The sequence below is a fragment of the Marmota flaviventris genome, chromosome 3 (assembly GCF_047511675.1).
Source record: "Marmota flaviventris isolate mMarFla1 chromosome 3, mMarFla1.hap1, whole genome shotgun sequence".
NCBI classification, from domain to species: domain Eukaryota; kingdom Metazoa; phylum Chordata; class Mammalia; order Rodentia; family Sciuridae; genus Marmota; species Marmota flaviventris.
Window position 1 is genome coordinate 160,312,667 of NC_092500.1, and position 13,017 is coordinate 160,325,683.

Below are 13,017 nucleotides of genomic sequence, written 5' to 3' on the forward strand. Positions count from 1 at the left end.
TTTTTTAAAAAAATTGGCATAATTGAATTTCCACCTCATTAAGTACATGGGAAAAGAACATGAAAGACTGAAAGGCAGAATCAATGTATGTTTACATAACTTTGTGAGAGTAAAGATAGGGTATATTTCATTTTTTTGAAGGAAAAAATAGTAATGTTGATATCTGGCTATGACTATACACAGGTTGAGGGTAAAATCTCTTTGGTTTTTGACCTAAAATTTCCTGGAATCTGTGAGCCAGGTTGTCAACATACAACTGGAACACCTTTTAATGTACTGAAACCTTGTATCATAGTTTTTAGCAATCTCCACTGGCTTAAACTAGAAATCTAAACCACATAAAGATAATGTGTTAACAATTCATCCATGAAAATTTTGATTTCAGACCCCCCAAAATAGAGCTCATGTATTTAGAAAAAAAAAAAACTTTTTAAATGTTTTGGTGAATAAGATCTTTTTGAGCAAGACACAAACTATAAAAAAATAATAATAGGTTTAAAAGCATAAAAATATTTTAATATCTGAAAAATAAAGCAGACACGGCAAAGTTAAAGACAAGAAACAGACTTAAGATAACAGAATATATGTTACATCTTATTTAAATATTTTTTCTTTATTTCTAATAAGTTTAAACACTTGGGTATAGAGATCCATATAATGCATAATCAGACACTGATTACATATTTTGGATATGGCCATGTATAAGTAAGTATCTGCAAATAGGTAGGAAGTTACAAATGCTCAAATAGAAACTGGGCAAAGAATATGAACGAATAATTCAAAGAGCAAACCATATAAACAATCAACACTTAAAAAATGTTCAACCCCACTAGAAATCAGGAAAAAGCCAACTTAAACATGAAATCATATTTTTAACTTCAAGTTGGGGAAAAGAAATTGAAAAAGAGTGTTTAGTAAAGAATCAAGGAAACAGACCTTTATATATAGTATTGTATACATGCAAATCCTAGGGAAATTTTTGAAATAATAGTATTTTGAAATTTTATAGATCATTCAAGAACTCTCCTTATAGAAATTTTTCCATGAAAAATATCTATACCTGTGTGCAAAGTTATATTTATAAAAATCTTTTCTGCTGCATTGTTGATAATGATGAAAAATGAGAAAGAAACCAAATGTGCACCCACTGAAGAGTAGTCAGTCCCTTGAATGGTGGTAGAGACATATTCTAAAACATTACACTGTCATTAACCAGAATAAGCTTAGACCAACATGCACTGGTATGGAAAAGTCCCAAGACACACTTTAACCCCCTTGATGATATCCTTTATATTTCACATTTTGAAATGTACATTCCTATATCACATAAATTGGTGTCCAAGATTTTGTTCTACAGAAACAGAAAAGATATCACCATCTAAGCAATATCTCCAAAACTACTATGGAATGTCAAATAAATAAATAAAAATTTAAAAGGCAAAAAATAAAAATATCAGAAATCTGTACAAAACCAGAATATTTTAAAGAACTCACTCATCCCTCACCCAACCCTGTTCTGCTACAGGAATACAGAAGATTGTAATTAAGAAAAATAAATAAATAATCTAGAGACTGTGATGAGGTCATCTTGAAAACACATTCAGAGGAAGCTGAAACCTTAGAGGAAAGACTCTGAAAAATTATTAACCTGAAATAAACAGTGGATGAAGAATTTAAGATGAGTTACAGTGCAAAGATGTGAAGTCTCTCTTTCTCTAGGTGTATGTAGAATTTTAATTGTCTCTTCTACATCTGTAAAGGTTTAAATATTTGGCATTTGTCTAAGTACTGGGTGTGGTGGCACATGCCTGAAAAAGAGTATCACTTTTATTTTATTTTATCATTTTATAATTTTTAGCAATGCCCATTGGCTTAAGCCAGGAAGCTTGTACTGTTGTGTTGTGATCAGTTAGGAATTCCAACATCAGTATAAGCACTGGATGGAAAAAAATCCCCAGCTTTATTCACCTAATCACACTGATGGCCCAGAGTTGGGGTAACTGATGGAAGCATCAGTTATTTCTTAAGTCATGTGGTCCACTGTTGATTTTGAGATTAATTCAAAGACCAAAGGCAAAGTTTAAATTTGGAACTGAGTCTCTTCTATTATCTTTTCTTCTTTTTTTTTTTGGCGGTGCTGGGGATTGAACCCAGGGGTTTGTGCATGCTAGGCAAGCACTCTACCAACTGAGCTATTTCCCCAGCCCCTCAGTCTATAAGACATTGCTTCCATCTTGGGGCACCACAACTATTATCTCGAGTTACCTTGGCTATTACAGTGACCACCTTTAGTTGTAGTAGCATACATTGAGGGACATCAGGGTCTGGAAGCCCAACATCAAGGTGAGGTACAGCCAATCTGCACAGGTACTACAAGAATATAGGGTAGAAACTGTAATATTCTCAGATCCACACTGCAAGAAAGGAAGACACCTAGACAACATGAAAAAACAAGGGAGGAAAGTGCCCCAAATAGATCAGGATACTATAATAATAGAACCCATAGACAGCAAAGTTGATGAAATCTCAGAGAAGGAGTTTAGAAGGTTCATAATTAAAATGATCTGTGAATTAAAGAATGACATAAATGAGCAAATACAGGCAAAAATTGATCACTCCAACAAAGAGATAAGAGAGCAAATACAGGTAGCAAAACATTACTTCAAGAAAGAGACAGAGGGCTGGGATTGTGGCTTAGCGGTAGAGCGCTCGCCTAGCACAGGCGGGACCCGGGTTCGATCCTCAGCACCATGTAAAAATAAAGGCATTGTGTTGTGTCCATCTATACCTAAAAAAATACATAAATATTAAAAAAGAAAGAGATAGAGACTCTAAAAAAAAAATCAGAAATCCTTGAAATGAAGGATACAATAAACCAAATTTAAAACTCAATAGAAAACATAATCAACAGACTAGAACTCTTGGAAGAAAGAATGTCAGATAATGAAGACAAAATATACAATCTGGAAAATAAGATTGATCACACAGTGAAGATAGCAAGAAACTATGAACAGAACATCTAAGAATTATGGGACAGCATCAAAAGACCAAATCTAATTATTTTTGAGATAGAGGAAGGCACAGAGTTTCAAACCAAAGGAATGCACAATCTCTTCAATGAGATAATATCAGAAAATTTCCCAAGCATAAAGAACAAATTGGGGCGACAGCAGCTGGAGGGCAGGAGAGGCGGGTTGGTGATTCCGGGGGAACCGGGATGTGGGGGGCCCGGGGGCCTGGGCAGGGGCGGTAGCTGAAAGCCTGCTGGGACAGCATGGGTGAAGGGGAGCGGAGAGGGGGAGGCCTTGGGCTTCTTTGGGTGGTGGGTGGGTCCGAAGGGCAGGCGGGCCAGAGTCCCGGGTCCAGGTCGGGGGATCTGACCCATGGTGCCCTCTCCCCCACTCCCCGAACTCGCAGAGCGGCCGGTCCTGTCCTCGCCATGAGGCCGCAGCAGGCGCCGGTGTCCGGGAAGGTATTCATTCAAGGAGACTACAGCAGTGGTACACGCTGCCAGTTCCAGACCAAGTTCCCCGCGGAGCTGGAGAACCGGATTGATAGGCAGCAGTTTGAAGAGACAGTTCGAACTCTAAATAACCTTTATGCAGAAGCAGAGAAGCTTCGGGGCCAATCGTATATTGAAGGCTGTTTGGCTTGTTTAACAGCATATACCATTTTCTTATGTATGGAAACTCATTATGAGAAGGTTCTGAAGAAAGTCTCCAAGTATATTCAAGAACAGAATGAGAAGATATATGCTCCCCAAGGTCTCCTCCTGACAGACCCTATTGAGAGAGGACTTCAAGTTATTGAAATTACCATTTATGAAGACAGAGGCATGAGCAGTGGAAGATAAACCATAAAATTAAAGATCCCACATCCAGCTGGGACCCTCATCTACCCACTGGCTGATCACAGAGTGTCCCTACCTCCTCTCCAGAGCATCATTCCTTTGTATCTGCTGCCAGAGCCACGGTGCCATTTACTCCAAGGACTAACTTTCTAAAATTCCACACCTGGAGTGACCTCTAGTCGCTCAGCATCCACTTTGTGTCTTTAAATTGTGTAGGATTCTGTAATCTTTTGATTCGTTTCTGAGAAAACACAATGAAGCATTTCACATTTTTTTATTCAGAGTGATTATAAAATATGCAATTGGTCAGCCCAATGCAAAGTTTTATTTATTTCTTACTTGCCACCAGTACCATGAAATCTATTCATTCCTTGGGCCAATTTTCCAGGTGGCTTTAGACTTCAACGAGTTTATATTAGTGAATGTTCAGTCTTATTCCCCCAAATTAATAAATGGCTTTTTTCCAGGTGAGGGATAGACTGTGTCTGTGGTTATGCTGATGCATTTCCCAGATTTCAAAGAACTGCCAGTTTTGCCATGATTCAAATCTTGAGATTGATTTCTGTTGTTCAGTTTTCAAACCGAAACTCATTGAAAAAATACTGTATAATGTTATTTGTTTTACTATAGCAGTTATATCTAATTAAAGCAGTATTGAATGCAATTTCCAGTTATTTTATTTGGAGTCTTTTATGTTATTATTGCATTACCTTGAATGTTGGAAAGATGTGGTATTTGTTGCTTGTTCATTACACAAATAAGTAAGCACAATAAAGTGGATGCTAAACCATCAAACACATATGTCCCTGCTGTGTCCCTGAATGTGTAATAAGCAAGTATAGTAAATATTTTAATTATAGTTTTGTTATAAATATAACTTATGAGAAAAAAATTTGATAGGCATAATACTGTATATTGCTAATTTTTACCCTACTGGCAACTTTATGATTTATAGATTCCTCATACAGCCTCTTACAGTATTCAGTGCACAAAAATCTTATATTTGGTTTCAAATAAGTTAAGTGACTTCCAAGTTAAACTCTTAAGTCTGAATCAGTACTTCTAGCTCTTCTTTTGTCTGTATGTTCCTAGTGTTTGGGTTTCTTATGCTCCTCATTCTTTTCTGGGTTTGAGAGCACTGTATTTGGGAGAAAGTTAAGAAATATATTAGGAGAGAACGAAGCAGTTAAAACTTTTACTTTCAGAGATATTGTAGGTGCTAATACTGGATTTAACCTTTCAGATGTAATTTCTTTTCTGGATGTGGTAGTTATTCAATAAATCCCATAGGTCTGTGTAATATTTTAATTGTATAAAACTTTGTTACTTTATAGCCTCTTATAGTGTGTCTGCCTTTTAAACCCATTGCAATAACTTTGCTGAAATATTAACACATTAGTAAAACTTTTCTTAAACAAAACAACAACAACAACAACAAAAAAGAACAAATTGGAAAACCAAATACAACAGGCTTACAGGACACCAAACATACAAAATTACAGCAGATCTACACAAAGGCACATTATAATGAAAATGCCTAGCATACAGAATAAGGATAGAATCTTAAAAGCCACAAGAGAGAGGAATCAGATCACATATAGGGGGGACTAATTCATATCTCAGCAGATTTTTCAACCTAGACCCTCAAAACCAGGAGATCATGGAACAACATATACCTAGCTCTGAAAGAAAATGGATGCCAACCAAGAATCTTATATTCAGTAAAATTAAGCTTTAGATTTGATGATGAAATAAAAACCTTCCAAGATAAACAAAAGTTAAAAGAATTTACAACTAGAAAGCCTGCACTACAGAACATCCTCAGCAAAATATTCCACAAAGAGGAAATGAAAAACAATGGTGAGAATCATCAGAGGGAAGTATTTAGTATAATATTTAATAAATTTAATCAGAGTAGAAACCAAGTCACGTTAAATACTAAAACAAAAATGACTGGGAATACAAATCATGTCTCAATAATAACCCTGAATGTTAATGGCTTAAAATAACCAATCAAAAGACATAGACCAGCAGATTGGATTTAAAAAAAAAAAAGACCCAACAATATGCTGCCTCCAAGAGACTCATCTCATAGGAAAAGACATCAACAGACTGTAGGTGAAGGGTTGGGAAAAATCATACCAACCACATGGACTGCAGAAGCAAACAGAGGTTTCCATCCTTATATCAAATAAAGTAGACTTCAAGCTAAAGTCAATCAAAAAGGATAAAGAAAGACACTACATACTACTCAAGGGAACTATACACCAACAAGACTTAACAATTATAAATATATATGCCCCAAACAATGGAGCGTCTATGTTCATCAAACAAACTCTTCTCAAATTCAAGAGTCAAATAGACCACAACACAATAATTTTGGGTGACTTTAACACACCTCTTTCATCACTAGATAGATATTACAACAAAAGCTGAACAAAGAAACTATAGAAGTAAATAATATAGTCAATAACTTAGACTTAACTGACATACATAGAATATTTCATCCTTCAATGAGATAATACACTTTATTCTCAGCAGCACATTGATCCTTCTCTAAAATCGACCATATATTTTGCCACAAAGCAACTCTTAGCAAATATAAAAAAGTAGAGATACTACCCTGCATTCTATCAGATCATAATGAAATTAAATTAGAAATCAACAATAAAATAAGAAAAGCTAATCCAACACCTGGAGACTAAATAATATGCTACTGAATGAACAATGGGTTGCAGAAGACATCAAGGAGAAGATTAAAAAAATTTTAGAGGTGAATGAGAACACAGATACAAAATATCAAAATCTCTGGGACACTATGAAAGCAGTTCTAAGAGGAAAGTTCATTGCATGGAGTTCATTCCTTATAAGAAGAAAAAGTCAACAAATAAATGACTTAACATTACATCTCAAAGCCCTAGAAAAAGAAGAGCAAGTCAACACCAAAAGCAGCAGAAGACAGGAAGTAATTAAAACCAGAGCTGAAATCAATGAAATTGAAACAAAAGAAACAATTGAAAAAATTGACAGAACAAAAAGTTGGTTCTTTGAAAAAATAAATAAAACTAACAGACCCTTAGCCATACTAATGAAGAGAAGGAGAAAGCTCAAATTACTAACATATGTGATGAAAAAGAAAATATCACAACAGACACTACAGAAATACAGAAGATAATTAGAAATTATTTTGAAAACTTGTACTCCAATAAAATAGAAAATATTGAAGGCATTGACAAATTTCTAGAGTCATATAATTTGCCCAATATGAATCAGGATGATATACACAATTTAAACAGATCAATTTCAAGTGACAAAATAGGAGACACCATCAGAAGTCTACCAACCAAGAAAAGCCTAGGACCGGGTAAACACATAGCTGAGTTCTACAAGACCTTTAAAGAAGAACTAATACCAATACTCTTCAATTTATTTCAGGAAATAGAAAAAGAGGGTGCACTTTCAAACTCATTCTATGGGGCCAATATCACCCTGATTCCAAAACCAGGCAAAGACACATCAAAAAAAGAAAACTTCAGACCAATATTTCTAATGAACATAGATGCAAGAATTCTCAATAAAATTCTGGCAAATCAGATATAAAAACATATCAAAAAGATGGTGCACCACAATCAAGTGGGATTAATTTCAGGGATGCAAGGTTTGTTCAGCACACAGAAATCAATAAATGTAATTCATCACATCAATAGACTTAAAGATAAGAATTATAAGATCATCTCCATAGACACAGAAAAAGCATTTGACAAAATACAGCATCCCTTCATGTTCAAAACACTAGAAAAATTAGGGATAACAGGAACATATCTCAACATCATAAAGGCTATCTATGCTAAGCCCCAGGCCAACATCATTCTAAATGGAGAAAAATTGAAGGCATTTCCTCTAAAAACTGGAACAAGACAAGGATGCTCTCTTTCACCACTTCTATTTAACACAGTTCTTGAAACACTGGCCAGAGCAATTAGACAGATGAAAAAAATTAAAGGGATACACATAGGAAAAGAAGAACTCAAATTGGCACTATTTGCTGATAATATGATTCTATACCTAGAAGACCCTAAAAGTTCCACCAGAAAACTTCTAGAACTAGTAAATGCATTCAGCAAAGTAGTAGGATATAAAATCAACACTTATAAATCAAAAGCATTTGTATATCAGTGATAAATCCTCAGAAATGGAAACGAGGAAAACTACCCTGCTAAGAGCCAAGTATATGATGCATGGCATTTTTGGTCGAAAGGTGACGCCAGCTAGCCATTGAGATGATATGATTATGTTAAGATTTGCATTCATATGGATATTGGACTCCTGCTGTTCACCTAGGCCGGCTACGGGACTCCTGGAGAGTTCCCATTGGTTGGGGAAGTACAGTAGGAGGGAGTTCCGGGGGAGGAGCTCTCTCTGCGGGTCCGGGAGGAGGCCGCGTGGGTGGAAAAAATCTGCCCGGGCGGTACCGGACATTGGCGGCAGTTTCAAAAAATAAACTTTGTTCCTGCTTGAGTGGCTCGTGATTTTGTGCCCAGCCAGACTGCGGCACTACCCCATTTACAATAGCCTCAAAAACAAACAAACAAACAAACAAAAAAAGGAATACTTGGGAATCAAAAGCAGTGAAAGATCTATATAATGAAAATCATAGAACTGTAAAGAAAGAAATCAAAGAAGACCTTAGAAGATGGAAAGATCTACCTTGCTCTTGGATGGGCAGAATTAATATTATCAAAATGATTACACTACCAAAAGCACTATACAGATTTAATGCAATTCTGATCAAAATCCCAATGACATTCCTCATAGAAATAGAAAAGGCAATCATAAAATTCATCTGGAAAAATAAGAAACTCAGAATAGCTAAAGCAATCCTTAGCAGGAAGAATGAAGCAGGTGGCTCACTGTACCAGATCTGAAACTATACTACAGAGCAATAGTAACAAAAACAGCATGGTATTGGCATCAAAACAGACTGCTAGACCAATGGTACAAAATAGAGGACACAGAGACTAACCCACAAAATTACAATTATCTTATATTAGACAAAGGAGCCAAAAATGTACATTGGAGAAAAGATAGCCTCTTCAACAAAGGGTGCTGGGAAAATTGGAAATCCATATGCAACAAAATGAAATTAAACCCCTATCTCTCACCATGCACAAAAGTCAACTCAAAATGGATCAAGGACCTAGGCATAAAACCAGAGACTCTGCGTCTAATAGAAGAAAAAGTAGGCCCTAATCTCCATCATGTGGGATTAGGCCCCAACCTCCTTAATAAGACTCCTTTGGCACAAGAATTAAAATCAAGAATCAATCAATGGGATGGATTCATACTAAAATCTTCTTCTCAGCAAAAGAAACAATCAGTGAGGTGAATGGAGAGCCTACATCTTGGGATCAAATCTTTAATCCTCACACATCAGATAGAGCACTAATCTCTAGGGTATATAAAGAACTCAAAAAGCCAAACATAAAAAACCCAAATAACCCAATCAATAAATGGGTCAAGGATCTGAACAGACACTTCTCAGAGGATGATATATAATCAACAAATATATGAAAAGATGTTCATCATCGCTAGCAATTAGAGAAATGCAAATCAAAACTACTCTAAGATTTCATCTCACTCCAGAATGGCAGCTTTCAAGAATACAAACAACAATAAGTGTTGGCCAGGATGTGGGGAAAAAGATACACTCATACGTTGCTGGTGGGACTGCAAATTGGTACAGCTAATATGGAAAACAGTATGGAGATTTCTTAGAAAATTGGGAATGAAACCACCATTTGACCCAGCTGTTCCTCTTCTCGGCCTATACCCATAGGACTTAAAAATAGCATACTACAGGGACAAAGCCACATCAATGTTTATAGCAATAAAATTCACAATAGCTAAATTGTGGAACCAACCTAGGTGCCCTTCAATAGATGAATGGATTAAAAATGTGGCATAGGGGCTGGGATTGTGGCTCACCTAGCACAGGCGGGACCCGGGTTCGATTCTCAGCACCACATAAAAATAAAGGCATTGTATTGTGTTCATCTACAAAAAAAGATTCATTCTCTCTCTCTCTCTCTCTCTCTCTCTCTCTCTCTCTCTCTCTCTCTCTCAAGAATAATGTGGCATATATACACAATGGAATATTACTCAGCAATAAAGGAGAATAAAATCATGGTATTTGCAGGTAAATGGGTGGACTTAGAGAAGATAATGCTAAGCGGAGTCAGCCAATCTCAAAAAACCAAACGCTGAATGTTTTCTCTGATATAAGGAGGCTGACTCATAGTGCAGTAGGGAGGGGGAGCATGGGAGGAATAGACAACCTCTAGATAGGCAGAGGGGTGGGAGGGGAAGGGAGAAGACATGGGGTTAGAAATCATGGTGGAATGTGATGGACGTTGTTATCCAATAATACATGTATAAAGACAGGATTGGTGTGAATATACTTTGTATATAACCAGAGATATGAAAAATTGTGCTTTATATGTGTAATAAGAATTGTAATGCATTCTGCTATCATATATAAATTAAAAAAATTAATTAAAAATATTTTTCATCTGCAGTTGGTTGAATCCATGGCTGTGGAACTTGCCTGTATGGAGGGCATATGAACTCCAACAACTCTCCTTATGTCTTGTTTCCTTCTGTGAAGGTAGAGATTTTTGAGGGCACAGTCTCCCTCTTTTGCCCTTTCTGTGGCATCTATCATGATTTTTGCCCTGAGAAGGTTAAAGTCTAGAGTTGGAAAGAGGCAATTAAAAGACTGATAGCACTCACTAAAAAAACTAAACACACACACACACAGTTGTGTGCATGATAAATATAAGAGAAAAATATGATGCTAGTTCAGGAAGTTGGAGGGGAAGCTGTGGAGGAAGTTGGGACTTTAAACTTGGCATTATGAAGCTCCATCTTTCAGTAGAGGGGAAAGGCTTAGTCAATCTAAAGAGAATGGATTCAGGTTTCAGTCCACATGTCTTGAGCTTGGCATCATGGTAAGTTGCTTGGGTGTTGAAGTGGGGTGATGAGAGGAGAAGGAAGCAGGGCAGGACTCATGGGTGACATGAAATGAGCACCCATGGCCAGACACTGCTTCAATAGCTTCACATCTATTCACTCTTTTAATCCTCACGACAATACTAAAGCCATGTACCATTATGGTCTCTGTTTCGTGAATGGGGGGACTGAAGCACAGCAGGTGGGATTCTTTCCTTAAATTATAATACCAGTGGATGGCAGAGTTAGAGTATTAATAGTAGCAGTCTGGTTCCTGAATCCATACTTTTTTTTTTTTCCTTCTTCTAGGTACTAGGGATTGAACTCAGGGTTCTGCACATGCTCTTCCACCAAGCTTTTTTTATTTTTTATTTTGAGACAGGATCTTGTTAAGTTGCCAAGACTGGCCTTAAACTTACAGTACTCCTACCTTAGCCTCCCGAGTAGCTGAGCTCAAGGCATGTGCCATTATGTCCTTCCCAGAATCCTCAATTCTTAGTTGATATACTTTATTAACACTCAATTAGCCAATCAGCCAATTAACAAATCAACCAACAAAACAAACTACAACCCACTCTAATAATGAGAATTATAATTGGCATGTGGGTTGATTGGAAGAGATTTTGATATTAGGTAGCAGGAGAGGATACAGTTGGTTAGGCAAAGGATTGAAAGATTCCAATGCCAAGGTGAGTGGTTGGTCTTGATCCAAATGGTATTGGAAGGTGATATAAGGTCTTTAGTAGTACAGGATATGATGAAGCAGTGTTTGAAAATATTAATTGCATATCCATGTGCAGGGTAGACTGAAGGGAAAAAAGAAGATAATTTGAAAATATCTCTATGAGATTTTTAGCCCTGTATTAGGATTTTAGCAATAGGTTCATTTAGAAGGACCTGCAGGAGGATTTTGGCAGTTTATGGGCTAAACAGAGTGCAGAGGGTACCCTAATACTAATTAAAATGAAGTGCAAGGAGGAAGATGGAGATGAGAATCTCTGGAGAAAAGATCATAGAATCATGTGTGAATTAAATATAGAGAAAATTAATCCCCTTACTTCCTTGTGGGTAGGTGAGATCTAGATTTATTCTCATACATTGTGCAGTCCAGCAGTGTTTCCAAATTCGGTTGATCATGCTTATGTTTCTTCAGGTAATGTTAAGACTGTCAATTCTACTAAGGTATCTGAGAGAACAGAAATTATTTTCATTGCTAATATTCTGTGAAATTTCCTCACGAAGAAATAAAAAGAGGAAAAACATAAAAAATAAAAAGACATGGTGCCACCTGGTGGTGTCTTAGTGCTGTAAGTTGGTGAAAGAAAAGAGAATGGCTTCCCAAACTCCACAGAGATTTCGCTGTACATATGTGGTACCACATGCTCATGCAAGCTGGCTTCACATGCTCTCTGGTTTTGCCCCAGCTTGGAACATACACTGATTTTAACATAACTGTTTATGAAAAGAGGCAGCTATTCATATTTTCTGGCCACCCAAACCGTATGCAGTGAGCTACTTCTAGTTCATCGTCCTGCATGCTGTCATTCTAGGCATAATAAATAAAATTCTAGGCATAATAAATAAATACAAACCAAAGTAACAACCTGTGGATTTGCAGTAGAAATTGAAAGTTGGGTGAAAAAACACAGTGGGTAATGTTTTCAGACACGAACTTAATTAATCATTTCCTCGTGTAGTACTTCAGGGTAAAAAGCCCTAATCAGTAGTTACCACTATGCCCTTAATTCCAAAAAAGGTGATTCCATCACCATCTTTTCGATATGAAAATTAGTTAAAATTTATTATCTTGGGGATGAGGGGTGTAGCTTGGTGGTAGAGTGTGTGCTTAGTGTGCCTGAGGCTCTGGTTTGATCTCCAAATAAGAATACCGTCTAATAGTAGAATGAATTGGACATAACTTTCCTATGCTCATATATGAATACATGACTAGTGTAACTCCTCACCATGTTCAACCACAAGAATGGGAACTTAACTGGAATAATTTATACTCCATGTTTGTATAATATGTCAAAATGCACTAATAATGTATATCTAAAAAGATAAAATAAAAAGATATTTTCTAAGCACAAACATGATGCTCCTGGCGTTGCCTACACTGTCCCCATTCTGGAGTATCATTGTGGGTGCATCTGAAAAAC

General features: G+C 36.6%; 1 pseudogene; it reads left to right on the top strand.

Annotated features, from left to right (window-relative positions):
• The first annotated feature begins 3,410 nt into the window (after positions 1-3,410).
• Positions 3,411-4,514, top strand: LOC114085706 (golgin subfamily A member 7 pseudogene; annotated as a pseudogene).
• The last annotated feature ends 8,503 nt before the right edge of the window (positions 4,515-13,017 follow it).